General features: G+C 41.8%; 2 long non-coding RNA genes across 2 annotated transcripts; one reads left to right on the top strand and one right to left on the bottom strand.

Moving 5' to 3' along the window:
* On the bottom strand, positions 1 to 21,916 carry LOC123370017. The gene is made up of 3 exons (XR_006579244.1): positions 21,868 to 21,916; positions 21,596 to 21,620; positions 1 to 109 (listed from the first exon to the last, which is right to left on the bottom strand). It is a non-coding gene; the product is annotated as an uncharacterized LOC123370017 (long non-coding RNA).
* Positions 13,500 to 18,365, top strand: LOC123370016. The gene is made up of 3 exons (XR_006579243.1): positions 13,500 to 15,587; positions 16,170 to 16,269; positions 17,804 to 18,365. It is a non-coding gene; the product is annotated as an uncharacterized LOC123370016 (long non-coding RNA).
* Positions 21,917 to 25,614: the final 3,698 nt, after the last annotated feature.

Raw genomic sequence — 25,614 nt, 5'->3', positions numbered from 1 at the left:
CCTGATTTCTTTTCAGTCAGAAGTTTAAATGGTTGCATAAAGCAAACAAACTGTCAGCAGAGCTCCTGGCTTGGTATTAAACGTAAAACTCCAAAGGTGAAGCCTCTTTCTAAATAGATTAAGACAAAAATAAGTGGAAGCAGCAAATACAACTTGGTCGGCCTGGACCAGCCAGCTCAAACCTACTGTGAGCTTCTTGTTCAGCCAGACTTGCCCACAGGACAGAAATAAATAAATACTGCCAACTGGCACAACTTGCTATCCAACTTAAAATGTATTTAGTGAATTTTTTCCAAACAGTGTAAAACAAAATAAGTGGCAGCAGCAAGCAAAGCTCTAACTTCACCGCTCACCTCAATCAACAGAGCCAGCTACCATGCCGAATGCCAGGCTTATTTAAAGGGAAAGTGGGGGCCGTGGGGAGGGGGTAAGTTCAGACTGGAGTGACTTGTTATAAAACATAAAATTCATTCAGTGGCTCTTCAGCTTAACTCTTTGGAATAAAACATTAAGAACGAGGGATATTAATTTGGCAGGTAGCAAAAGTTAGTGTTTGGTAGCAGCTGGAACAGCCCTGCAATGCCACAGAGCTGGACCTCCCTGGCTTCAGACAGTTGAGTCTCCCACTCCATTCTTACTCTGTTCTTTCTCCAAGGTGATATTTGTTTTGGTCTCACTTCTTAATGCTTCTTATACAGCAGCCTGAGGACAACCAAGGTTTAATATCCCAGTATCGGAATTAATGGCCAAACATGGCTTCTTGGGCATTTGGACCAAGAACAATAATAATAATAATGCTTAGCACTTATAGTATGTACCATTTTACATCTTCAGGGTTCTGGGTAGAGACTCATTAAGCCTAGCAGTGTGCTATTTTATCAGAATGATTATCTGAAGGGGATCTCCCCATACTTCCTCTCACCTACCGGGAGTTTGAGAAAAAAGACAGAATGGGAAGGAAAGAGGTAAGACTTACAGAAGTGTGGGACCAGAATGTGAGAAAGTAATGAATTGGTGTTAGTCCTCATTCACTAAGAGATCAGATAATAATGTATTGGCATTAACCTCAATTCACAACAACAAATTTAGGGTTTGTCTACAATGAGAAGTTAATTCAGATTAAGGTAGGGTGTGAATTTAAAGTGGAATAACTGTTCCTGATTAACTCTGCATGGATGTTTTGATTCTGGAATAAATCAGGAATAGTTACTCCAGAATAACTCCCTGTGTAGATAAGCCTTTAGTTCCCAATGCACTGGAACCAGTCTTCACGGCAGGTTCAGTAATTGATGTATGTGGCCTGATTCTCTTCTCACCCCAGTTTCACCTCGGTGTCAGTGGAGTTACTCCACTGTGGAGCCATAGGTGTGATAGCTCAAATCCTCATCCACAACGAGCTCAATGACCGATACACTGGCTGTAACTGTTGTCAACACTGCAATCAGTATGTGCAATAGTGTCATCAATGTTTTGTGGATACAGTAGCACTAGACTTTGTTCCCAGTTAAGATGACTCTCATATATTCAGAATAAAGAAATGCAGGACTAGACAGCAGTTCTCTTTTGGTAGATGTTGTGTCTGCTGGAAAGCAACTGCTTTCCCCTCCACTCCTACCCTGATGCCAAGTGGCTATGAAACGTCAATGAGGCAAACAAAGAAAATATGTAAAAACTTTAAATGACAAGTTTGTGTTGGCACAATTTGTTATGGGGTGAAATGAATTGCTGTTCAGTGCTCCAGCTGGAGAAAGACAATATAAGAAGTGCTATATAAAGCAGATACCTTTGTAGCTCCCACAAAAAAAGGCCCAAGACAACCAGCTTAACATCCCTTTTAAGCTGCCAAGTTCCCGGACAACACATTTGTGAAAACAAACCAGAAAGCTTTTTGTCTTGTGCGGTTATGGCTAGAAAAGTGACCTTACAAAAATGGCAACTTCTTACACAAGATATCTGATCCTTGTGTGTGTTTCTCCTATCTGCTTTGATGACTTTACTGGTAAAAAAGCTGATATTTCTGATACCACTGCAGAATTATCACTACTTTGGAAGAGCGAGCCGGAATTTATTCTGCCTTAAACCTTACCCCGTGAGTTGTCAGATCACTTCTGATTGAAGACCCATTGTAAATGGAGGAGGGGCCTGAGCCCAAGCCCAGCTTCAAACACACTTAGACTTTGAGGGGTTGAGAATCCAAATCAAAATCCAGTTTTGAACTTTTTCTAAAAGTCCCTGGTTTGGAGGAGAGGGGGATCAAAACACAGGTGTGAAGCTTGTATTGTGAAGGCTTACGTGTGCTGATTCTTTACATGGGGATTAATTTTAACCAATGTCTTGTTTCCAGACACTTTTTTGACCATACCTGTTCTTACTGAGCTTAAACATAAGGCCTCCAGTGCAGGGGAGTACAGCAGTGACAGGAAACCCCTTACTCCTCCTGCGAGGGCTATTTGCAGTGCCAGAGCCTGCAAAGAGGAGACTGCAGCTGCCACCAGGCTTCTCCTTCCCCTCCCATCCAGGTAGGCAGTGAGAGGGCAGGAATGGGTGCAGCCAAGTCTCTGTGCCTTCTTCCCATACTGGCCAATGCACCAGAGCTGGCATGAAGGGGTAAGTAAGGTGCCACCTAAAAGACTTACTTTTACAAATGGAGCAAAGTGGAACCAGAGATCAAATTGTGACTCTGAGACACACTTTAGAACCTGGCCTGTTCCTGGGGCAGCACAGCTAGGCACTGCTCTTTATTTGCACTGAATTGCAGAATCCAGCCCAACATGAGTATATGAAGGAGCATGGAACATGTCTGATTGCTTGTATACATGAACATTTAGTTTGCAGCAAGCAGTGGTATGAATCTACCCTGCACTAGTCTGCTGTGAACTAATTGTCCCTGTCAATGCTGCTAATGCACATTAACAGTGTGTTAATGTGCTTTGATTGAGGGCAGGTCTACACTACAGCCTGGATCGACGCCCTGAGATCAATCCACCGGCGGTCGATTTAGCGGGTCTAGTCAAGACCCGCCAAATCAACAGCAAATTGCTCTCCAGTTGACCCCTGTACTCTACTCCCGGTGAGATGAGTAACCCTGTGATGTAGACCCTGCGGTAACTTGACCTAAGGTATGTTGACTCCAGCTACGTTATTCATGTAGCTGGAGTTGCGTAGAGTAGGTCGACTTACCGCAGTAGTGTAGGCATAGCCCTAGTCTTGTACTGAGAACATCAAAGCACATTAATGAACTGTTAATGCACAGCAGCAGGGTTCACATGGACAGTCTGTCTGAGTCAGGCTAATGCATGGTAGAGTCCCACTAAATATTCACATAAACAGGCCCCAGTCACTTGATTAAGTTAAAAAAAAAAAAGAATCCAGCAACAGAGAAGAAGTTCTCTCTGTCATCACTGCAAAACAACAATCCAGCCCAGGGTAGATGGTGACTAGAGATGGATGGGGGAAATGCTTTTCCTATCCTCTTAATATTCTCACCAGTTTACAACATTTTCCCATCTTGAGACAGGGTGAAAGGTGAAATCTTGAAAATATTCACAAACTAAAACACCCATTTAAAAAAAATGTCAAAAACCTTTCGTTTTCAGTAATTTCAAAATGTTTTGTTTTGATTTTGACCTTTTTTTAGTCTAATTAGCTAAATTTCAAAACAAAATGTCATTTTGAACCATAAAACCAGAATTTTTCAGTTAGAAAATATTGAAACAGAATGTTTTGATAATTTTGAAAAATTGCTTCTCAACACTTCTAAATTGGGAAATTTGCCAGTCCTGACCCTATTTTGCAAACAATTTTACTTTTAATAAATCATCATCTTTCGAAAAATAATTAGTCAAAACATTCCAAAACAGCTCTAGCCGTGACCAAAAATCACCATCTGATTGCTGCTTGGTAGCCTATGTGAGAAATGCTTCTCTAGATAATCTAATCTGACCTCATGCCATAGAACTCCATCCTGTTACACCATACTGAACCCAATAACTTGTGTTTCACTAAAGCCTATGTTCCAAAAAAAAAATAAAACATCTAGTCTTGATCTGAAGGTATCAAGAAATAGAGAATCAATCACTTCTCTTGGTAATTTGCGTGAGTGGTTAACCATCCTTACTGTTAAAAATTTGTGTCTTATTACCAGTTTGAATTAGCCTGGTTTTAACTTCCAGCTATTGGTGTTTATTATACCTTTCTATTCTAGATTAAAGAGACCAAATACATTTCTTAGTCTCTAAGGTGCCACAAGTACTCCTGTTCTTTAGTATTCAGTATTTTTTCTCCAGGAATGTATATATTCACTGTAATTAAGTCATCTTTGGCTCTTCTCATTGATAAATGAAACAGATTGAGTCCCTTATGTCTTTCATTGTAAGGTATTTTTTCCAACCCTTGAATAATTTTGGGGCCTGTTCTCTTCATCCTTTCCAATTTTTAAACATTTTTTCATTTTTTTTTTATTTAAGAAGATAGAGTGATGTTACGAAACAGGTAGTTATCTAGCCACCTGCTCATTATTTGTACAGGTTTGGATACTGAATATGTCTTCCTTTTTTAGGCAAGTAATTGATTTTATGCCAAGTTATGACATAGCAGACATTACATTATTAAACTGTGTATATATATGAATTTATTTCACTGTATATATATAGTCAAATAAATTAAAGTTGTATTAGGTCATTTAATTCATTCCCCCCGATTGCTCAGGATTGTTCCCTACCCTGTATTTGATGTTTTGTCCAGTCTGGTTTTATATGACAAAAGATGGGGCTTCTACTACTTCCCTTGGGAGATTATGCCACAGTCTAATTAACATCACTATTAGTTACTATTCAGCAATTGTTCAATACCATCCCCATTACTGCTCATTGGACCACTCTCAATAATTCTTCTCCCTCATCAAGGGAGAGATTATAACAGCCCCGGTTAGTGATGTGATGCCTATGTAGCCTAAAAATCACATTGTCTTTTTCTGACAATCATAGAATATCAGGGACCTCAGGAGATCATCTAGGCCAACCCTTTGCTCAAAGCAGGACCAATCCCCAGATGGATTTTTGCTCCTGATCCAGGGCCCCCTTAAGGATTGAACTCATAATCCTGGGTTTAGGAGAGCAATGTTAAACCACTGAGCTATCCCTCCCCCTGAGTTTTGTTGCAAGATTATATCCTATATGCTCTCCACCATTCCCTCTACATCTTGGTCAGTGTGATTGCTTTCCAAATTTCACTAAATAGCAGTGTATCAGATGAATTCCCCGTCCCAGAGCTAGCTAATATTTTGATAGGTTTCATATCATTTTGGTATTTCCTGTCTCTGTTTCCAACATCTCTCAGGCTATGTCTATGCGACAAATGACTGGTAGTGGCATGTAGGCAATATGCAGCATGCCACAGTGAAATGCCTGGTGTGTCCACACTATGATGTGTAGCTACACGAGTCAGTGACAGGTTCTACCAGGGAGGAAACAGCAACAGGAGAAACACTGCACTGAGGAAAGACACTAGCAGGGAGAAGACAACTGTCTCCTCCCTGCCAGAGCCTTTCCCTGCCGCTGCTGGAGCCTTTCTCTGTGGTGAGGAAGAGCTCCAGTGGCAGGAAGTTGCCCAAGTCTTTCCCTGTGGTAAGTAAAAGGGGTTCACAATTGGTAGCTGCCCAAACCTTCCCCTGTTACCTCCCCCATGCCAGAACCTTTCCCCGCTGGGGCAGTCTTTTCCTGTGGTGGGGAACAGCTCCAGCAGCGGGAAGGCAGCAGAACACTATGCTGTTAAAAGTGGTGTGCGAGTGCATAACCTACACACTCTCTACTCACCCAAACTGTGCCAAGCAGTGCGGAGGGAAGACACAGTTTGGGTGAGGAGAGAGCATGTAGGGCATGGGCTTGAGTACATGTCCACACTCTTCAGGCATTTCTGGACTCTACCCCCCCTAAGCTGTGCCTCACTTGTTACATTGCTGTTTATACCTGTGCTAGGAGGGCTACATGCGTATGTAGTTCACACAACACCAAAAGAAGAGGGCAGTGTAGCTATACCTTTGGTTCGGTAGCTGGGTGAATAATTCAGAACAAATATAACTGTTTCTCACTTTTCTTTTTCGTGACTGTGGGCAGATTACAAATTTCTGGAATTTATTATTTATTCAAAATGATTTGTCTGAATAAAGGACCAGATTCTGAGTTTGCCTCTCCCTTTGTGCATCTTCATCCTTTTAAAATCAAGATTGGATTTTTTTTTAAAATATACACTCTAGTTAAAAATATATATATATATTGGGGAAGTTCTATGGCCCTGTGTTATACAGAAGGCCTGACTAGATCATCACAGTGGCCTTGCAATCTATGAATTTATGAATTCTATGAGTCCTGGGAATGGAAAAGAATGGGCAAAAATGGCATTTCCTGATATTCTTAGCCTGACTGCAGACCTGCTCAGCCATAGTGTACATTGCAGCAGCCCCAGGGTTGTTCTAACTTATACTTTGCTTACTACAGCCTCCCATGGGACACCAAAAGAGGAAAATAGCCAGAAGTCAGTGTACTTTTGTTATGTCCTCTCATTCACTGATGCGTCCCCTATGGCAGACGTTGGGCAGGGCAGGGGCCAGTGACGTACCCTTACAGTCAGCTGTATGATGGCCACGGATGCCCCTGGCTCTATGAGGGTATTTTCTCTGAGCCATTCCCACCCTCTTTACCACAAGACATGTGATATGATAGTGTTCCCTCATTGGATGAATAGAACTCTTTGAATCAGATTCCTCCTGCAAATGGTCACAGAAAGCAGTTTATCTTTTTTTCTTTTCTCCAATATTCTGCAATAACTGGTCAAGGGGTTTGCCTGTTCAGCAGAGATACCTCCCTGTTACCATGGCCGCTACAATAGCTCTTTAGGGCCTGATCCAGAGTCCATTGAAGTCAGTGGGAATCTTTCTACTGATATCTCGGGGGTTTGGATCAGGCCCAGAAAATGGGCACAGAAGGGACTACATGTTGTAAAGTCTGCAGAGTCAGGCCCTTAATGTGGTCAATAAAAGACAAAGAATGCAGCAGACATCCTAATCTTTTAGTTTGGACTAGACCACAGTGAGCTGTTTCATCAATGTACTGGGGTTTGTGTACTGGGATGAGATGGAAAGATTTGGCCATGTGTATGTATGCAATGAATTTTTTATTTTATACACTTTTTTCTTTGATTGTGTGAGTCTAATCTTCATGAAGAATGCACTGGAGACTAAAGTCTTATATGAATCCACAAAACGGGTACCAGCAGTGCAAATTTCTCTGCCCTGCCCAAACAATGCATGCCTCAGTCCCGACCTGAAAAGACCACCTGTAGGGGTAAAATGTTAGTTTGGTATCCATGGCCCATTCATTGCTTTGCCACTCAGCTAAGGCTGCCAATTAGTGCCAACTGTGGTGGCAGATTTTGTGATGTGGACACATGTTCGCTGGAAACTGGACTGGGATATCCGACTCATTTCACATAAGGCACAATGAGTTCTTTGCTCTGTGCTATACAAATGAGAATTGTCGAAAGCTTTCCTCACTGTTAGCCTCTGTACTTACTCTGAGCTTACTGAGTGTAAATAAAAGGGAAATTGGTGTTATTGCAGGGACAAATTAGCACCAGAACTGAGCTGTATTTTTTAAAATGTGCTGCTAATTGTGCCCAATTTGTGCTGCAGTGCTCACTCAAATGCAAAAGCAGAAAAACAACTGAACACATTTCGAGGTGCCAAAAAGAGCTTGCACTTTTTTCTTAGCAAATTATCTTTCTAGTTTCACACTACACTAAGTGCCAAAGGGTCCCACTAAGACCTTTATCTGGAGTAATCAAATTAGCACTGCATGTTAGTAAATTAGGTTTTATTTACAATGGTTGATATTAGCCGCAGATTTGGGCATTAAAGGAAAGCATTTCAAAGATTTCACTTAAAAATTTTATGCGAGTTACATTGCTTCTGTCCACGGAATTTAAAAAAATACAGGGCTATTGAAATGGAAGAAAAGAGGAAAGATAGTAACTGGATTCCACTTACACAGAAGCATAGATTGGGAATTACAGATGTTACTAAACTTAAAAGTAGAGCTGAAGCAAACTGCCAGTTGTAAACACTAGGGAATGGGCTTATTTTCGTTTTGCCCAGATTCATTCTTCCCCACGGTTCTTAATAGGTCAAATTTCTGCCATCAGTTATACCCATGAAATCAGTGGCGCTGCATGGCTATAACTGAGGGCAGAATATGGCCCAATATAGCCATTAGGCACATCAAGCAACCTGCCACTGCCAAAAAATATACCACTGATACAGTGTGAATTTCAAACTGCTGCAAGTGTAGGAGCTAACAGAATTGCCAGAATGAAAGGAAAAAATACAGGCCAAATTCTTCCCTGGCAAATCTCCACCGAAGTAATCAGAGTTATGTCAGGTCTGAATTTGGCCCATTGAGGTTAATTAGCGAATGTACCATTCTTTGAAGATATAATAAAATACTATGTAAATGCTAAGTATTCTTAAGGCATCACATCCCAGGAATTTGTATTTTATCTGCTGAGTGTGAAGCTAGCCAAGGCTGGACTGGTCGTGCGTCACTGAGAGGGTGGTTATAGGAGTGAGTAGAGAAAAGAGAGCTAAATGCAGAAGTAGATTCTATAATGGTGGCCAGAGGACGTGTAGGGGAGGCATGTGGGGTCAGCTGCCCCTCCCCCCCCCAGCTTGGCCTGCTACGGGGAGGGAGAGCGGCTCTGTCCTCTCGCTGTGCCCCCCCCCCCCCGCATGCTTGGCTCCTGTCCCTGGCAGCTGGGCTGGGTAGGGTGTGGAGGGGCCCAGACCAGCCACTTCTCATTCTGGCCACTGGGTCACTGCTCCGTGCAGCACATCGGGGAGGCGACGGCTTGCGCCAAGCCTAGGTCAGGCTGCCGGGGACAGGGACAATACCTGGACAAATCCTGCAGTAACAAACCTGTACACAGACCCCATGCTTACATGCAGAGATAATCTCCAAAAACACGAGTTACTATAGAAGAACTCTATTAACTGATAATAGTAGCAGGCTCTTATCTACTCAGTATAGGCCAACTACTTGAGGGGGACTGCCACACAGAGACCCCCTTGGTGCAGGGTCCCCTGTTCTTTGCAAAACACTCTGACCTCAGACCTGACAAACTCACTACATGAAACATGTGATGTATAGGATGTTTATCTATAAAGAATAACATGTAAGGTATCTACAGAAAGCTTGTAATTTGTCAAGATTCATAACCATTGAGGGATGTATGTACAGGTAATTTTTAAGAAATAATGTATTTATATTGAAAGTATGCTTTATGGACTTGGAGTAGAAATTAGTCACCAGGAGGTAATATGGCTCAGTGATGATCCATGCAAGCAAGAGGGAGCTCTCACTCCTTGCTAGTCAGCCAGCGAGGTCATGCAAAGTTCTATTGTCTACTGTGGCCACGTCCAAGAACAGTCAATGGAAAACTATCAAAGACAATTGCATAAGATCAAAACCAATTGGAGTTAAAAAGAAACATTATAGCAGGCAGGAGATTGGCCTGCCTATGAATAAAGACCACAGGCTGTTTCAGTATAGCAGACTGGAGGGTAAAGGCCTCTGGATCCATTCACTGAGGAAATTGCTTGAGAAGCAAGGGGTTTTCATGAATGTTTGAGTCCTGGTTCTTGTGAAACCAGTCAGTTCTGCAATAGACTGAGCTATGGGGGCAATGCCTACTTAATTAGATAGGAAAGGTAACTATTGAGAAGTGTAGACCCAGGATTGCAATTTATGATTTTGTTTTGTTGTTGTTTCCTCGTTTCCATAACTTTCTCTCATTCCTAGTTATATCTTTATTCTTTCTTAAATAAACCTATTTTTGTTCTATTACAAGTGCTCACAAGGGCTGTGTGGTTTACAGGAGCAGCAGTTTAAGGTAAAACTGGTAAATTGGGCAACACTGGTAAATTGGGCAACACAGGATCTGGAATTTCTGTGAGTAGCCAGTGTCGGGGCTGGATATCACAAGGGAACAATTCAAAGGGACTCGGGGACTGGGGTACACCTATTATTAACCTGCAAGGCAAAGTTAGGGCTGGCATAGGCCAGAGGAGAGTGCTTGAGTGGCCGGTAGGCTGCTGGTGTCATGGACTCCTTCGGCTGTCTTTGTTGTGATGCTTTCCATATTCTGTTCTGCTCATCCAAAAGCTACCTCTAAATTGGGCAGTTTCATTGCCTACATTACTATGGTGCCATATATGATCTCAACTAGCAGGAAAATCTGGAAGGACAAAGACCAAGACATGTAGAGTCCCACAGAATTAGCAGCAGCAGTAGTAATTGGGTCACCAAAAATCATAGAATCATAGAAATGTAGGGCTGGAAGGGACCCCAGTAGGCTTTCTAGTCTAGTCATATGCTGATGTGAGATATGATGAGATCCGCAAGCAAGGAAATGGTCACTTTCTCACTCTAATTTGATCCATAGGAACCTATGTTCTAGAATTAATCATATATATGAAAACATGCACTATTTTAAAAGCCCACAAGCATTGGCGAAACAGAGTAAACACTATTAGTCTATCAAGCTGAATTTGGAAAGGAAAAGTATTTTTCAGAACAGTCTCTGATGTTAAGCCCTTCTCCCTGTATTTTATTCCATGAGCCAAAAAGAGGGCCCATTCTTTCTAACAATGCCCTTTCAGCTACTTTGATGCTAAAAATAAAAATGTTTGATAGTTATCCAAGCAAAGAAGGTGAAAACAGTAATTTCCAGCTTTTCTAAACCTCCATAGCTGTATCCACATTACAAAAGCATTGCACCAGTAGATGAAGTCAGATTGTTTTTTCTGCATTGTATACCTTCACTTCTAACCCTGAAGAGTCAGAAATACTAAGGCTACTAAATGATTAACATGATTTTTTTTCATGACTTTGTATAGATGTCTCAGTGGATTCCCTACCAGACCAGAGGTCCCCAAATTAAAATGCCCTTGATAGCTAGTTCAGTACAGCAGGCAAATGCCTGTTTGTTAATGACAACTTGCAAAGTGGCTAGTGTTACTTTACTATTTAGTGAGGGTGATACCTTTTGCTTGGTGACTAAAGTTTGTGGTGTGACTAAATTCATACTGTGGGTTCCAGAACTGTGACTGGCTTGAGGAAAATGACAAGAATTACTTTCTTAGCTTTGCCAGCCATTCCATGGCTGTCTAGGGAAAGATTTTTGTAAAGACATTTTGTCATTGATTTACAAAAATGCCTCTACTGGTAATCTGACTCAACTTTAGTAACAAGATTTCCTGAACTGAGGACTATGGCTGCTGCTGTGTTATCATTGTCTTCATGTAAAGGGAAGCACCGAGAATTAGTGCTAGCAGAAAAATTCTGTTGAAACTGTTTTTTTAGTGGAAAATTTGGTTTTCAACTAAACAAAAAAGCCAAAAGTGTTTGCTTAACAGTAAATGTAGATTTCTTGTTCAAAACCGTTATGTCTGAAATATGTCAGTTTGAATATACCACCATAGTGCTTTATAGGAGTTGAAGTCTGGTCATGTCCCAATTCTCCCCCGTGTACCAACGCCTGAGTTGGACGTCACCTTCCATGATACACCATGGCTATGAGACTCCCTTGATGCATGACCTCCCCTTACCAAGAAGAGAAGCCTTGGTGCACTATGGGAGATGTAATGAAACCAGGGATCCCAGCCTATCAAGGAAAATGGGAGCACGAGGGACCCAAACTACAGCTCCCATGAGGCTGAAAAATCAAAATTCTCTATAGAAAATTTCAACTAAAAAGTCTGTTTTAATTTTCATTGACATTTTCTGTGGAAAAAAACTCCCGTTTCACACCAGCTCTGCTCAGAATCTCAGCTTAAAAGGAAACTGTTTTGTTTTGTTAATATTGCTGGTGAAATTAATGCTCATGAAAGTAAGATACCAGTTACACTGCAGTAGGATGCCAGGTATTGTACATTCTTTTCTCATACAAAACACCTTAATACTGATAGACAGGTCCCTAATATTCCAGTTCTAGGTTTCTCCTGAGCTGATTACTTACAATTGTACTACATTGTTTGATGGATCTGTGATGATAAAAAACCACAGCAGACTAGAATAGAGGCTATCACACTTATTTTCCCTTGTGATTTGAGTCCAGATTTGAAGCCAGACTAATTCATTAACCTACTGTGCCACTCAGCCCTGCTTCACATTAAATAATGCTTTGCTGAAAAGAAGAAAGAAAATCGAAAATCCTTTTGTGGCAATAGCTGAAAACATGGCTAATATGTCAGTAACTAAATACATTTCTCAGTTCAAAAAGATTTTGTAGTGTCTGCCTCTCTGGCTAGGAATATATAAAGCTTTTAAATGAACTGAATCATATGGAAAAAATGACTGAATTCCTGAAATGTCTAATTGCAGCTGATAAATGGTACGTGCCTCCTGTATGCCTTATTATGGGAAAATTCCTGCTGGGAACTGAGAAGTGTTGAATTCTTTTTCTGTTTTGTACTGGCCAAATCCAAGGCACCTTGAAATGCTCACCTATAAAAGGGGACCAACAAATGGAAAATGAAAAGGAAGGAGGTTCTCCCACATACAAAGAAGACCTGGGTGTTATTTTATTTTTCACAGGTTTGATTTGGGTTGAGGTTAGAGGGAAAAATTTCAAAAGCACCAAAAGGACTTAGGAGGCTAAGTCCCATTTTCACAAGTGACTTAAGCACTTTGGTGCCAAAGTCTCATTGACTGCTGAAAATGAGACTTCGTCTACTAAGTCACTTGGGCACTTTTGAAAATGTTACTCCATACCTATTCTGTTTTACCTCGAAAACTCTATGGAAGACTAGGGAACTGGTAGGATTATAACATTTCAAAGCATCAGGGAAGTGAAACCTCATTAAGAATTCAATCGTGAGCCACCTAACTCCCCTGTGTGACGTACCTGAAGCAATGGTCTTTGTGCAGGGAAGGAGAGAAGCCACTACTAGATGGAGCCCTGGCTCTGCTGCCTCTCCCCCAAATACACTGGCCAGCGGAGCTGGTGCAGAGGCAGAGGTAGGCTGTGCCAGGAAAAGAGCTGGCACCACTTACTTCCTCTCATGCAGCAAAAGGGAAGCAGGTTCCAAACTGTGACTCAGTGCTCTGCTCCTAGGGATATGCAACTAGACTCTGCCCCTTTCTTGGGCTGGATAGAAAGGTGCCAATCCAGTCCTTAATGTGACTTTACCTTTAGAAGCCTGTTTCTCCAAATACAACAAGAAATCTCCTGATCATTTTGTCATGCTCCCAAATCCCCTGGACAGTAAATTTGCTCCCCTATCCTGTGTGAATCCATGACACTATGACTATTTGGTGCAGGAGCTGAGAGCAGTGGAGCAAAGAAACAGCACACATGAAGAAAGTGATAATTCATTTACCCTCCTATCTGACAGCCTCCACTGAGGAAATCTACCCCTCTGTTATTGTTACATCCCCAAGATTGGATGCTTTTCTAAAAGATATGTTTTAATTCAACAAGTAATTATTTTGAGGAAGTTCTATGGCCTGTGTAATGCAGGATGTCAGACTAGATAATCACAGAGGTCCCTCCTAGTTTTAGAATCTGTAACTCTACAGAAGAGCTGCCAATATGCAGAGAATGTGGGAGAATGGAAGATTGTTGGGAGGATGTTGGGGCCAATCTCCAAAATTTAGATCTGGAGTGTGAACACCTCAAAGTTAGAGCCTGGTATTTTGGATTAGCCCATTATATAGAGAGAAGGGTGACATCTGAAACTGCGTTTATATTCCTAACTCTCCAGAGTTTGGGGGTGTTCAGATCCATGGTTTTGGTTTCAGCCCATCTTTGTCTGGAAGTTCATGGTATTCCTCAGGATGAGACTAGCCTTACATGGTTTCAGAAAACCTTCTGTTAGCCAAATAATTCTTAACAGGCCTGGCATTCAGATCAGAAACATGCAAGCTATTACCAACCTGCATTATAAAGACATATCAAGCTTTCCCTTCTAATGGGAAAATTATTTGGATGAATAAATGCTCCAAAGCTTGTGAGTTAACTGACATTCACCTGGGAGGCTTGTTCCACATCAACATTCTGAATATGTACTGTCAGCATGTGATAAAGAGCAAGCCTTACAAGGAAAGTTTAAAATTGCACCATCATGCTGGCGGGAAAGGCAAACCTGTGTGAACATGGGAGCCAGTGGCATTGGTGAGACTTCAGGGAATGTTCAGAACAAGAATATTGCACCATAATCTAGTCCTCATCAAGGATTACTTTAAAGCAGCTCCCCAGGGCTGGATGACATCAGAAAGCAAGGGAAGTAATGAAGCAAGGAAAAGAGTTGGACTTGAGTCATTAGGGGTTGTGGTATCTATTTGTTGAGTGCCATTCATTAATTGCTTATGCTAGTGGTATTAATTCATACTGATATAACAAATCGTACTAGCCACGTACATCATTTTTTGAATGGTCTCTGATAGTTCTTAGGGCAAATCTTTCTTTAGCCTTTTTTTATTGTTTGTTTTGCACACCTAGTTCACCCCATGTACTCAAGAAGGGTTCTCTGAAACTTGTACACTATTTTCATTGTCAAGATTTACTTATCTTTTCTTTTTTCCACTGAAGCACTAAGCAGCTCTTACAGCAATGTAGGTGTGTTTGAGAATTATAAGAACCTTCAGTTCTCATACCAAACTACACCCACACAAGTCAATTCCAGTTTCAGTGACTAAAGGTCATGTGAATAGCAAAAAATAACAGGTAAGAGCCTCATTATCCTATTAAGAATAACTGAATTTGCAGCAGTGGCTTATTAGAAAGGGAGCTAACAGCGCAATCGGTAAGTCTTGCCTTTCCTTACATTTGTTAGGTATGCTCTCCCATTACTAGTTGTTTACAAGTAAGTCCCATCCCATGAAAGATAAAAACATAAGGTGAGTTATGTGCAAGTAGTGCTGGAAGGACATACCCCTTCGCAGTGCTTAATTTGTGCCAGGGCTTGCTATCGCTGAGGCCCAGCACCTCTGGGCTTGGCAGTTCATAGGTCCAGCACCTCTGGGCTTGGCATGTCAGTTATACAGTTAAAACAATTGCTTGAGCCCCGGCTACTAATAGCTTGAGCCCGGGTACCATTTTCATTACAAATTAAGCACTGCCCCTTTGACTTTTAACAAACCAGGAAGAGAGATGGACTGCAGCAGATTTGGTTATCTGCAAATTGGGGGCTAGCCCCTTGCCCAGGGATAGATCATGTGCACCACCTAATAACTTGGCTTGGGAGTGTCAAAAGGCAGTACTGGTAGTATGATTTCAAATGACGTGGATTGTCAGGTTCCTGGGGCTGATGGCATCTTGTACGTTTGTCACTCCTTTCCCAAGACTGCATACTCATGACTGAACTCTCTAATCATAGTGGTTCACGTTCTCAGCATGCTGTTTTCTCTTACACAGGAATTCCCCAGTGTGGTGATCTCTTCCATTCAGTGTTCTCAAAGGGGTCTTTGCCTCTTGTAATATTTGAACTGAGCTGTAAACCTGGGAGATGTGTTAGCCTGGATACTTTGGAAGCCAAGGTAATCTACATTGTACATAAATGATTAGGAACATCAGCTTATAAAGCTGGTCCTCATAGGAACAGACTTTGCTTTTAGATTCTTTGAGAATACTACCTCAGAGAGATGCTCCATCTCCCCTGCTATACTGTGTTGTGAGGCAATCTGTCTGTGGAAATGGTGCATTAGATTGCAGTGTTCTCCTCAGCATTACCTCGGGCTGGCATACAACATACTGTGGATGTTTAAGACTTCTGTCTGAGCACGAATTTCATTTTATTACATCGCAGCAAGCTACCCTTAATATCAGTCTGTAGCAGTGAGGCCAAATATTTGGCCCGAAGGTCAGATTAGCAGCTTGTAGGTCATATCAGATTCTGCAAAATCTAAGATTTCATGAAAAAAAGTTCTAGACCTTTTGGTTATGAAGAAAACCTTCAAAATATAATCCTATTTGATGGTGTATCTCTGAGTCTTCAGACAGCCTGAAACAATGGCTATGATATGTGTTTTCTTCCCTGACCTCCATTAAGCTGTCTGGGACATGAACTCGAAAGCCTAACAATGACACTTTAAATGTCAGTGTTCACTATTTCATTGCAGAAGCCTGGGAGAGCAGTCATTGAGAGGTGCTGCAGGGAAGGAGAAATGGAGGGAAGGAAGCAGGAGAAATACAAAGGACAAGGAGGAAAACACCAGGAAGGTGGGGGAAAAACAGAAAATGGAGGATAGGAAAGGAAGAGAAGCAAGGTCGGATATCATACTAGTCCTAAAATGGAGCATATTTTCACCCTGAGTGATGCAGAATATGGCAATAGTAAAAAATAACTAAAAGTGTAACTACTACATAAAGGCCACATTCCACCATTGCACTTTGTGCACACCTCCTGTTGACAACTGAAAGAGATTCACTGTGGATTAAGGGAAGCACATAGTTCTAAATTTATACCATGAACCATGATCTGCAATTCATCTCTCTCCAGTGAATGATCGATCCCCTGATCGATAACAAACAAAGCATCTACCTCAAATCTGTTGAGATTTTTTTTCTTTTTGCACATATTTTTTGGTATGTATGTTTCCTATGATATTTAAATAAAATCCTATCTCCCTAGCCCACTGCTATAGTCAGTAACACTCAATAACAAAGCTCAATCCTGGATTCAAGCAAAATAGGATGATTGGTCACAACACTCCCGTTGGTCCTGCTTGCACAGTTCCTATATGCTTCTGACCATGTTTATCTACACTGCCTTGGTGGTCTAGTCAGCACTGGTGGCGTGGTAAATGATAGCTCCCCAATGACTGCCAAATCCACTGCCCCAGTCTCAATTGAGGTGGTGTTACCAATAATTACATCTCCCTCCTAAGTCCCTGATACTCTTATGACATGAAGGTTAAGTCGTTGTTTTGAAAGAAAACACACTTTATTGACACCTAAAGCTGCCTTCAACTGGATATTCTGTAGCATTAAAAATGATTGTTAATAATAATTAACACTGGGCTCAATAGTGTTTGCTCACAAAGTAGGGAAGAATAATTCCCTCCGCTGCAGAAATTAGTGTGTCAAATACCGTGCCCTGCATTATGCAGGAGTTCAGACTGAGAGGTCACAGTGCTTACTTCTGTCCTTAAAACCTATGACCATCATTCAATGCTTCATCTTAACAAATCTGAATTAACACCTCGGTGATGTAGGGGCCGAAAGGATTATTATCCCTATTGTAACACATGTGATCAGGATTCAGGCAGTGGAGTAGGCAGCAACAGTGGTGTGGTTTACCAGCTCATCCCCACTCTACTGGTAACAAACACAAGGCCAGAAAATCTGATATCAGGTCGAGGTTGGGGAGCTAATTGGCCAACTGAATGGGAATAAGGATTTCCCTTTTTTAGTTTTAATTTCAACCTATATGGGCTACTTCTATAGCAAAATTACCTGAAGTTTTCCATTGTCATTCCATAAACTCCACCAAGGAAAACATGGCTCTTAGTATTTTACCCTGAGTTTCTACAAAATCCCAGATTATGTGGTAATACCAAAAACAAAACAAAACAAAACAAAACAAAACTGTTTGCTTAATCATATAAAAATAATTTCTTCCCCCATTCTAATAGTCTTAGGTAATAGTAGGCAGCAGGAGAAGGCAGTGAGGACACAGGGCTTTTGTTTCTTTTTGAGCTGAAAGCAATATTTACTTTCTGACTTTTGTTGGTATTTTTTTTTCATTTGTTAGGTGGAGCTTTGTTTGCAAGAAGCTGCTACCTTTTTAAAGCAGGAGAGAAGTATGGCTGCCAGCCACTGGATCCCACAGTAGGATTTTTTTTTTAAAGCGAAGATGGGCCAGCAAATGTGAGAAATCTGAACTAAGGCCGTTTGGTACAGGCAAACTCATGTATAGTTGTGCAAGATGGAAGATATGGTTGTTGCTGATTAATATCTGATATGACAGGTTGCAATTATAGGCCTGTCAGTGCAATCTCTGCGTTGAGTCTCATTCAAATGAAAAAAATTCACAAGTATTTTAGAGTTTGCATTGTGTGGATCTGATCATTGTTTTCAGTGAAAAGTAGTGAAAAAACTGGATTAAGCATGGCTTAAAATCCTATTATTACTGCTTGCAGTGATTAAAAAAAAAAAGTACCACAGTGGGTGTGTTTTGCTTTGTGTGAATGCTTCTGCTTTATATGACGAGGAAGAAAAATGTTAACAGTAGAGTATAGGTTAGTTTGATTTGTCTGTACATTTAAAACACTCAAATAAGATGTCTAAGTGCCTAAAATGAAATATCAGCATCGGTGACTGTCTCCATAGCATTGATAATAAAAGTTGCTTTAAAATGGATTTATATTAGGTTTGATTCTTTCTTCCACTCCCTGTTCATTGATTTGATAATGGAGACCACACACCAGTGCCCCCTGGTGGGACCATGCAAGAATTTAGTGGTCTTCCCTGCAGTGTGGCCTAGCACCTGATATGTTACTTCAGAGTAGCTTAATATGTCTGGTTTTTGAAGCAAGCTAGCTCAGTTACTCCCACATTGCATTTTTCTTTGGCATCTGAATAGGAGGCATTCATGCTAAAGCACCATCAGTCGGGGACCAATAAATAAAAAGGTGAGCAGAGAGCTTTGTAAAGGAATGTAATCCACTGAATCCTCCTTAGTTCCTCAGGCTTCCAAATACCTGAAGATTTGTCTCCCTCTTCCAGTTCAGGAGTTGCATGAAGTCACAGAATATAGAGACCCTCTTGGGTCCAGATTCTGCTCTTAATTACATCTGTGAATTGGGAATCACTCCACTGAAGTCAATGGGGTGACTTCTGAATTACACTAAAGTAACTGAGATCAGAATCAGACCCACAAACCAAGTAGGAGTCTAGTTGTTTGCTCAAAAAATAAATACAAGAAAGCTAAATTAAAGCAATCATTAAAGGCCAGATTTAATGTGCTATTTAAAGGCCTCATCCCAGTCTCCAACCTGTCCTGTTAATTTTGCACCTGCAATATATTTTTGTGCACAGACAAAATCTTCATGTGCAAAACACAGTTCAACAGCTCTTTAAGCTTTAGCATTTGAGTACTCTAAAGTGTTCACATCAATCTGGACACCATCTTTGAAAGATTGACCCTAACTAGCCATCCAAAATTTACTACCCTAGGAAATTCATTCCAGCTGGCCCCACTGTGCCCACTTTATCTTGCCAGGAGCCTTACCCATGTGTTAACCACTTCAGTAGGGACTAGCCACAACTGCAGGTCCTAAGCCACTGTGGTTGCTCCCTAGCAGTTCTTTATATTGCTTTCACCATCATGGTATTTGAGCTCCTAGGAGACAGTGCACAGTGATGGGAATTTTAGGGACAGAGAAAAAAAATAGTCTTCAGTTTCTTAGCTTTTGTGGGCCTAAAGAGCTACAGAATCCTCACTGGAAACCATTGAAATCATAGGGTTAAGTCAGTCACAGTCCATCTTGAAATTTTGTCAGAAAGGCCAACACCACAAAACTGTGAGGTAGCTATCTCTAGCCTGGTGTGGACATGAAGACATTCATTCCTTTTCACCACTGTTGTCTATCTATATGCCAGACAATGAATATATTTTATTTGGCTCAGTGAAACTTTTCCTGATTCAAGGAGAACAATGTGGGAAGGAAATCATCCCGGGAAGCAATACTTCATGGAGGTTTTCCAAAGGCATATTAATTCCAGGGTCTCCCATCTGTAATGTTCAGCCTGCTGAGGCTCAAATGTGTGTCATGTTTCGACTATGCCATGGTGAGAGAGGCCCCAAATGTGTGAAACCACAAAAAATGGCAGCCTCAGAGGTGGAAGGTGGTCAAAATGTTGTGGGATTCACTGACGGATTAAGTACGCTGTTGTCAATAATTGACACTAAGAGGCAGGGGGATAATGGCAAATGTGTGGGGCAGAGAGGTAAAAACTGGATTTAATTTGAGCCTGTACCTTATACTGAGGTATAGTTGTGAGGGATGAGGCTATCTCATTGTACTTCTGGTGTTTCATGATATGTGTGTGGGTGGGAGAAGTTGCTGCTAGTTCCAGTTATAAAATGTACCTTTGGCTCGTAGTGCGCTTGCTGAGTTGAAAATAAATATGCAGAGAGCCAGTTCTGTGCTGGTATAGGCAGGCATAGCTCTATTATGTCAACCAAATTGTATCTACTTATGCAAGCGCTGTCTGTGGCTAGTATAATGTGCACAGTACATTCTATTATAGAATGGTGTGATTTTGCTGCAGATTGTTCTCTACAGATGAATATTTACTGTTGGATTGCATGAACAACAGCTATATACTTGCTCTTCCAATATGAAAGTACAAGAAAAAGCATTATAGAATGATTTATCATTGAAACACTATACAAAATCCCAAATGGGACTCATGCTTAATTTATTCAAACTGTAGTGCAGCATATTAAGTGTTTAGAGTAATATCCTGGGCTTGCTGAAGTCAATGGCAACACTTCTATTTACTTCAGTGGAGCAAATATATCACCCATAGTTTCTGGCCAGCTCTACACTAGAAAAGGTTTGCCAGTATAATTATACCTGCATAACTTTACCAGCAAACCCTCCTAGTGCAAATGCAACTTTATGCTGGCAAAAAAGTGCTTTTGCCAGTATGGCTTATACAGGTTTCCCAAGTGAAATAAGCTACAACAGCAAAAGGATTTTTATACTTGTGGAACTTTGTCTACACTTGGGCTTTTGCCAACATAGATATGGTGTAAAAAGTCACATAGCTAATTGACATTACTCTACCAGCAAAAGTTTCTACAGTAGATCTTGTCTCTATAAAATCAAATAATGCTACAATGAGGTTAAAGGTACAAGAATGAAAAGGTGGTTACTTTCCTGGACACCACATCGTTTTTTAGGATAGCGAGATGACAGCTGATGGGAGAGTTCCCCACCCACAGCAAATGAGTGCTTAAAAATAGTCCACCAAGAGGAGCCTCCTTTAAGGTAATGTGGGATATTGGTATCCATATGGAGGGCCTCATGGTACAGCACTGTGGAGATTTGTTTCTGAATAAGATGTTTAGTTTAGTCCAGCACTGAAAAACAAAGGATATGCTGCTGTCACACTAATCAAAAACACAGCTAATCTGCTGCTCAGATGTGCCAATTGTAACTGCATTGTAGGGTAAATGTAGTTATAGATGTGAAAAAATATATAGGAAAATATTCAGAAGAAAAGCTTATAGGAATAGGAGCTCTTCATGTACTTTCATGTACTTATTCTGGTCAACATGGACATCTTTCTACTTGCCATCATTAGGCATGTCAGGTTATGACACCTTTCTAGGGAATAAAAAAATAAAGAAGTGCCAAGCAGCTAAAGCTCACAAAATGATGACTGGAGGTAGGGAAAGTCAATGGAAAATCGGTGAGTTGTGTCTTTTGCTCTTTATACACCAAAAATAATATGAAGAAACCACATATTTGGGTCCCAAATAACCATGCTTACAAAATACTTATATTCATGTAAGGCCTCACAACATACATACCTGCTCTGACTGGTTTCTGGAGGATCTGAAACAAAGAACACAGTGAGCAATACTACTACACATGATTTAAAGGGATAGTATCCTATTACTTTACACACATACTTGATTAACTAGCAGGCTTTTTTTGAAGGGCTGGATTATACCTTTTGAATGAGTCAATAAAGCCAATGATCTGACCACTATTATTCATTAAAGTTCCCAAGATACTTTTTGTAGGAATCCCTGTATTGTTATCAAATTACAGCTTGGATCATTGCATTTTATATGAATACCTCCTGCTAAGGCTCCCATCACAGTAGTATTCTGATGGTCTAAATTCATCCTGCAGTTTCAGTTGGAATGGTATTTCTCACTTCCTGTCCCAATGTTGTGCAATAGCATTGCTCTGGAATGTTGAAGAGTTGCCGCATTCCATTCTTTTGTTTAGTGTAGTCTAATGTAAAAGTCCCAAGCAATAGTCTTTCACCATAACCCAGGGGTCTCAAACTCAAATGACCCCGAGGGCCGCATGAGGACTAGTGCATTGGCCCGAGGGCCGCATCACTGACACGCCCCCTTGCTGCCCCTGGCCCCACCCCCAATCCACCCCTTCCATGAGGCCCCGCCCCTGCCCTGTCTCTTCTCCACCTCCTCCCCTAAGCGCGCGGCTCCCCGCTCCTCCCCCCTCCCTCCTGGAAAGTGCTAAGCGCCACCAACAGCTTTTTCAATGCACTCTTCCAATCCTTGAAATATGTCACGTCCCGTTGTGATACCCTTCAGTGGCATTAAGTCTAGCAATTCTTCAGTTATATTCAAATTGCAGTCCACACCTCTAATGAACACTGCACACTGTGCGGTATCTGATACATCTGTACTCTCATCAAGAGCAATTGAAAATACTTCAAAGTCTTTTGCCATTTGAATCAATTGTTTTTGCACATTATCAGCTAAATCCGTTATCCTGCAGGCAACTATATTTGCAGACAAGCTTATGCCTTCAAAAACTTTCTTCCTATCAGGACATAAAATTTCACTGGCCTTCATAAGACATTCTTTTATGAATAAGCCTTCTGTAAAAGGTCGCGATGATTTAGCTATCATTTCGCTTATCACAAAACTTGCTCTTACTGAATCTTCGCTAGACTTGTTAATCCCTGAAAATAAATTTCTTTGCTTGGCAAATGCTGCTTTAAGTTGCTGAACTTTTTCCTCTCGGATTTTTCCGGTGAATGCATCATATTTTTCACGGTGCATCGTGTCATAGTGCCGACGCACGTTATACTCCTTGGGAACAGCAATCGTTTGCTGACAAATAAGGCATTGAATTTTATCTTTTACCTCTGTGAAAAAATATAAATTCTCCCATTTGTCTTGGAAAACTCTCTTTTCTTCCATGAGTGTTCTTTTTTTTGACGAAGTCATTTCCAAGCAGTTTTAATAAATATATACACTCAGTAATGCACCTCACTCAAAGGACAAAACACGCACTTAGATTTACTGCCTAAGGCTCTGGGAGGGAGTTTGGGTGGGGGAGGGGGTCTGGAGTGCAGGCTCTGTGCTCGGTGCAGGCTCCAGGCTGCGGCAGGGGGTGGGGGTGCAGGCTTTGGGACGGAGTTTGGGGATAGGAGGGAGTGCAGGGGTGAGGGCTGTGGGGCTGAGGGTGAGGGGTTTGAGGCATTGGAGAGGCTCGGGGCATTGGAGAGTCTCAGGACTAGGGGAAGGGCAGCCTGCCCTGGCCCTAGTGCAGGGGGGCGCTAGGACCCTGTGGCAGCAGGTGATGCCGGAAGCCGGCATAGCGGAGGAGGAGTGGAGTCAGCGTGAGCTCCCGGGCAGGCTACCGGCGGTGAGGGGGCAGCAAGTGGGGACTGGTAGACACTGGGGGGAGGCGCGTGGGGGCGGCAGGTGGGGCCAGGGGAGAGACCCGGCCCCAAACATTGGGGAGCAGCGCGCGGGGAGCTTAGGCACAGAAAATAACTCGGGGAGGGGGGCGGGGGTGAGGGGAGTTTGGCGGCGACAGGAAGTAACTGGGGGAGCTCCGCGGGCCGCAGGGAAGAGCTCCGAGGGCCGCATGCGGCCCGCGGGCCGCATGTTTGAGACCCCTGCCATAACCTTTGGGAGATTATTTCATAGCTTTGTAGGAAGTTTCAGGAAGTTTTCCATCATATTCTGCTAAATTTTCTCTTTCTCAGTTTTGAACCATTACTCCAAGTTATTATTTCTGCTGTATACACCCTTCACATATTTGTAGGTTGTCCTGTCACATTAGTCATCAATCCATCATATACATACATGTAAGTCAATGGTCTGAATGAGCTCTCCCCTGCCCATTGATGAACTAGGGGAAAAAACTTCAGGAGCAGACCAAATTTGCATAGACACATCTACTTTGTCTAGGTGACCAGCAGACAGACCTGCTATGCAAATGTGATCAATTTTATTGTGGGTTAATATTCACTTAAGTCTTGGATCCAGGGGCAATGAAATGTTGTTATCCATACTGTATGACTAACAGACAGCAAAATGGCACTTAGTAGTTCTAATGACACAGTCAGAGTAACCACACTCACTAAGCATAGGGCTGTGATGCCAAATTCAAGTGATAGAGAGGGAGGTGTTCTGAATTGGTGGTGTGGGTTTTGTTTAAAGGCTATCTGAGCCTTCTTCTTCAGAGTTTATAGACCGAGCTGAATAGGTTCAATTGAGAGTCCATGTTTCTGCTCATTGATTGCTACAGTTGAAATAATTGATAAGCAGGTCTAGGGGGCTAACTTTTAGACCTGGAGTGGGGACCGTGTTCTGGTGAAAGACAACACAGAGGAGGCAACTGCAATGGGGTTCTCCACCGCACAGTGAAATCACTTAGAATTGGGCTAGGTAGTGGGACCTTAGAACAACTGACGGCAGTGGTAAGCAGAGATGTTAGCAATAGTGGCAAGTAGAAGCATCTGAGGTGACAGCAGGGTGCAGAGGTGGCAGTGACACTGCCAAATAGTGTCAGCATCAGAGGCATCATTCATCCAGTGTGGGAGGTGAACCCACTTGAAATCTGGGGCATCTCTGACTTCAGATAACAAAACATGAGGAGGGTGTGGTGGAGGGAAAAAGAGCAGTGGTTTGTTGAAGACACGTTTGTCTGTTGGGCTTTCACACTGAAAGATGGGAAACTGAGGCAAAGGACTTACTTCCCAAGATACTGTGGGCTGGATGTCTACTTATTATTTGCATACAAGTTTTCTTTTGTAGTTCACATACTCAGTGATTGTGAGTGGGAAAGTATTGTCTCTGAGAGGTACTCAGGGGTGGTGGTTAGTTTTCCCACATTTCTAAGTGGGGGGCTCAAACTGTTTATGTTTTATAATGCTAAGGGGAACTTCTAAGTATTGAATCTGGCCCTTCCTGCTGCTGGCTACATATATTTATATATTTATCTCCTTTTACTCTTTCCTCATAAATCAGGCCCCTACCCCCAGCTCTCTGACCATTTTTGCTCTTCATCTCTGAACTCCCCGCAATCTGTCAGTATCTTTCTGGTGATATGCCCAGAAATGAATGCAATATTCCAGGAGTTATTGTACTAAAGCCATATAAAGAGGGTATGTGATATGATGCCTTTGGAAATATATCCCAAACCAGCTGTGCCTTTTTTTGTATCCATATCACATTACAACATGAGAACATAAGAACTGCTGTACTGGCTCAGAACCAGTGGTCCATCTAGCCCAGTATCTTGTCTAACAGTGGCCAGAACTTTAGTGGGAGAGTACAGAACAGGGAAGATGGAGTGATCCATCCTTCCCTTCCTGGCAGTCAGAGGTTTAGTGTTGCCTCGAGGTTGCATCCCTGACCATCTTGCCTAACAGTCATTGATGGACCTATCCTCCATGAACTCATCTCATTCTTCATTTAATCCAGTTATACTTTTGGCCATCACAACATTCCAGGGCAGTGATTCCATGGGTTAATTGTGTAACAATTGTGTTAATTGTGTGACAAATTAGTTCCTCTTGTTTGTATTAAACCAGCTACACTTCTATCCCCAT

Source organism: Mauremys mutica, chromosome 4, assembly GCF_020497125.1.
Source record: "Mauremys mutica isolate MM-2020 ecotype Southern chromosome 4, ASM2049712v1, whole genome shotgun sequence".
NCBI classification, from domain to species: Eukaryota; Metazoa; Chordata; order Testudines; family Geoemydidae; genus Mauremys; species Mauremys mutica.
The sequence above is the reverse complement of the archived record's forward strand: the minus strand, read 5'-3'. Positions and strand labels throughout refer to the sequence as shown.